Here is a 4,446-nt window from a genome sequence, read left to right on the forward strand (position 1 = left end):
GCTCCTTCTGCCGCCAGGCACCGCCGCGCGCCGCAAAGCGCCGCGCTGCCGCAAAGCCGGCCGTCGTAACGCCCCTCGCCCGCCTCCTTTAAAGCGGCGGCCGTGAGGCGGGCCCCGAGCGGGGTGAGGGCGGTGAAACGCACGGGGGCTCCGCGGTGAAACACACACAGACTCCGCGGTGAAACACACACAGACTCCGCGGTAACGGCGCCGGAGCCACGGCAGGAACGTGTAACAGTGTCTGCAGGGCCCGGGCTCTGCTCCCTGCGCCCGGCAATGGCACGGGAGGAACGGGCGGGAGCCGATGCCCGGGAAGTTCCACCTGAACACGAGGAAGGACTTCTTCCCTGCGAGCGCGGGGACAGATTGTCCAGAGAGGCTGTGGAGTCTCCCTCGCTGGGACCCGGTGACCTCCTGTGGTCCCGTCCAAGCTGACCCGTGCCGTGCTCCGGTGACAGCGGGGTGCTGGAGCGATGCAGGAATGCGGAGTCCTCAGGAACAGAACGCTATGAATCCTTATTTCCGTGGCAACTAATTGTTCAAATACATTCAAGCAGAAACTAATAAATAGAGTGTAAGGTTAAATAACAACTTGGTGGCAGCTGATAGGATGAAATATAACCTCAAATTAAGTTGTTATAATGCTATAAAATAAGATCCTTGACTTAAGACAAAAGTGACTTAGCAAAACCCCAAACATCAGTGTGTTACCGGCACCATTCACATTCCGAGTCCAAACCACAGCACCTGGCAGCTACTAAGAAGAAATTTCCCAGCTGAAACTAGGACAGTGACCAATCCCGTTTCTGTATCATTCTCTCGTTGTTGCCATTTTTTTTTATTATTTTAAAAAAATTGGGGTTTTTTTATGCTGGTTTCCTCAAGGGTGCAGCGCCTGTGTTGGATGCCTGACACCCTGTTCTGAGGAATGGCAGCAAAACCAAGTATCTCGCCTCAGTGTTGCTTGGCTTGTGCACACGGGATGAAAGAACAATGGGATAATAAAAAGGGGCCTCCAGGAAATCCTGTGGAGTGGCCTGGCCACCCAGCAGGTACTTGAGCAGGTGTGGTCATGGCTCAGACATGTGGCAGGTAATAGGGAAATCACCAGGGTGCTGAATTGGGCTCTTGAAAGTAACAATTCTGAACACCTCACACAGAATTTAAGGTTTCACTTAGAACTTAATTCACACACATAAAAAAATCTGGGTAGGTTGTCAGGGACATGCACTTTTAAGTATTTTTAGAAGCCTGTTCCCTTGAATGCATTTTATAGTCCCAAGCCCAAGGACAGCAGTTAAATGTCAATACCATTCAGAAATCTGCTGTTTGCTTATTTTAACAGACATATTTCACCTCTCTGTACTTTCTCTGGGTGCCTTGGGCATCATTAGCTATTCCCCAAGTCAGATGTACACAGCTTGAAAATAGAAAGCAATAACTGGCTAACAAAAAAAAAAAAAAAAAAAGAACAACCTTCTAAGAGCCCACTGGATTAGGCATTAGTGTGTCCCCACCCTTGACATGACACCTGAAGTCTGCTGGCCAAAGAAGCATCAAGAAAGCTGTGGGCATGCACTCACTGGTCTGTTGATGTGGTGACACTGGCAGCTCACCAGAGGTAACTGGGGTTTGCTCACTTTAGGATTGTATAACTTTCCACATTGGTATTTTTCCTCTTGAATCTTCATGCTGCTAATAGTCCTTGTCTCAACAACCCTACCTCTAATTCTAATTTTCTTGTTCTTGTCTTTCTGCAGACATGGCTCTGTCTCACAGTTTAACAGCTCCCTCAGAAGGCTGGGCCGCAGTCATGCAGCCAATCCATGTCATCCCGGCTGGGCTTGCTCCTCAGCTGGTGGCTGACCCCTCAGGGAGGAAGGTTAGTGACAGCACAGGGTGGAGATCTGCTTTTTGGTGCCTCTCTATCTTTTGATTATAACTGTGGTATTAGGCTAGGCTGGAATTTACTTGCACCTTTGCCTAAGAGGCTGCAGGCAGCAGCAAGGAGAAGCCCTGGTGACAAAGCTCAGAGCCACAGCCAGGCTTGCCAGGGTCACTGGGGCTGTCACTGCTGTGTGCCAAGGCTGAGAGAGCTGCTGTGTTCTGCTCTGCTTAATAAACCAGGGCTATTAATGAGCATTTGACAGTTTCATCAAAAATGTGTCAGTTCAAGAAATCAGGAGGTTTTTAAAGTAGTGAGAATCTGTTTCTTGCTTAAGCATGTGCAAATCTGATCCTGGATATACAGACTGCAGGGAATTATATAACATCTTTAAAGAGACAGAAAAAAGGCTTTATTGATGTTAAATACTTGCTCTTCAGTGATAGCAATATTTCCATATGATATTCTAACAAGTTTGTCACATTTTATGGGTGTCAGTAATCCATTTGAAAAAAATTTTAAAAAGCAGTTCAGTAGTTTGTAATGACAATTGGTGAGCAGTTCCTGTTCCATCCACAGAGTGGGTGGTGTGATGAGTTATTTAATTCTCTAAGCAAAGCAAATATTTTTTCCCAACAGAAGCTTATTGCCAAAAGATAAGGTGTTACAACCTTACCAGAACTTACCGTGGATAAATTTTTGTCCACTTAATTTTCATGGAAGAATCAGTGTGGCCTTCTCATTAAAATAACCAGCACATGAATCATAGCACCACAAAGATCTGCCAGTTATTAATTATTAATCTGCAAACTAAAAATAAATGCAGAAAATAATTTCTCCTCCTCTGCTAATTTTGAAATAGACAAGTGTTCTTGTTCTTCTTGCAAACAAGGCAGTCACAGTGATTACAGTAACCTTTTTTAAAGAATATTTATTACTTGTGTACATTTTGGTAGTGCCTCTGAGCCCCTGGCATTTGTTAGGGTGCTGTTTCACTCTTTCAGAATTGGATGAGAGGCTCGCAGCTTCCTCCGAAATCTCACAAATTCTGCTGTGTTTTACAAGTATTTCAAGAGGAGAAATATTAAGAATACTCAGGTGTACCTTTGACATAGTCTGTGTAGTCATACTATCCTCAAAAATTTGCTTGAAGTGTTGAAGTAAAATGTCCTTTGTCCCAAACTTGTGAACGATGTATAATTTGTTTTAATTACTGGGAACATACTACAATAGTATGTGGTTTATTTTCTGCAACTTATCTGATAATAAAAACATTCTTGAGTAATGACAGAACAGCAAACGCTATTAACCCAATTTTTAAAATACCTTATTTAGTTTTCTCTTCATAGTTGTATGATAGTTTGTCTCCATTTACTTCTGCTGAACATCTGACCTGAAAATATAGTTATTTTGCTGAATGCCTGGCAAGAAAGTAGAATAGTTTTGCTCACCCTTTTCAGTTAAAATTATCTGAGTTATGGACAGATTCCTTCTAGTGCAACATTTATAGGAAAGCATCCATCAGTCCCAGCCTTACAAAGCCTTTGGGAGAGGCGTATTTCCAGTTTGGACAAGTCTTTTCAGAACCAGACTGTGCTCCAGGCCTGGTGTTACCTCAGAGGTAAGTGAAACTGGCACCGGGCTCCTGCACGTGGGTGTCCAGCAGCAGCAGTTTGGGGCGTGAGGTGACACTCGGTGACACATGGCCCTGCCTGTGCGGGCCGCAGCGATACACGTGTGATAATTTGTGTTTTTGTTTTGACTCCGGAAGCAAACGCCAGGCTACCACTAATGAGCGAGTGTTTGTGTGCACGGTTGGTAGGAACACACCTGGGGCGCCTGAGAAAGGCTCTGCATGGCTCGGGTCCCTTCCTATGGATCCTGCCTGCAGGAATTCACGGGCTGCGCTGAGCTCTGCCCCACTGTCTGCGGGAGCTCGGGTCTCTGCGGATGCCAGCCGCTTGTTTTCTGGCATGATGAGATCATGCTGGGATGGAGATGAGTGGAAGCGTCTAATATTTCATAGACTGCGACACGGAAACCTGTCCTTGGTTGGGAAAAGGGCACTTCGGTCTGAAGATGCTGGGCTGGCGCTAAAAATAGACACGGGCGCTCTCTCGCTGCTTGCTTTTGCAGCAGAGGTCTTTTGAATTGAGAAAAAAAAATAATGTAAAGATTTTCCTCTTTTAGATAATTTTAAGGTCAATCACGCCTTTAAAATTACGGCACGTGCTGGTTTACACGCTTTACGCCTCAGAAGACGCGGAGCCTTTTGAGTGTGACTGTAGGTCATTGAACATGGACGGGGGGGTGGGGGGGTTAGCGAGGCTGACGAGGGCCGGGAATAAGAATGCGAAAGAGAACAGAATAGGAATGGGAATAGGAATGGGAATAGGAATGGGAATAGGAACGGGAATAGGAATAGGAATAGGAATGCGAACGGGTCCCGGACCGGCCGCGGCCGCCGCCCCCCCGGCGCCTTTTGAAAGTCTCCAAAGTTTCCGAATCGCGTTCCGGCGGCGCTGATTGGCGGAGCGCCCCGCGGCACGTGACCGGCAGCC

Source organism: Chamaea fasciata, unplaced genomic scaffold (genome assembly GCF_029207755.1).
Source record: "Chamaea fasciata isolate MVZ Bird 193981 ecotype frontalis unplaced genomic scaffold, bChaFas1.0.hap1 SCAF_16, whole genome shotgun sequence".
NCBI classification, from domain to species: Eukaryota; Metazoa; Chordata; class Aves; order Passeriformes; family Sylviidae; genus Chamaea; species Chamaea fasciata.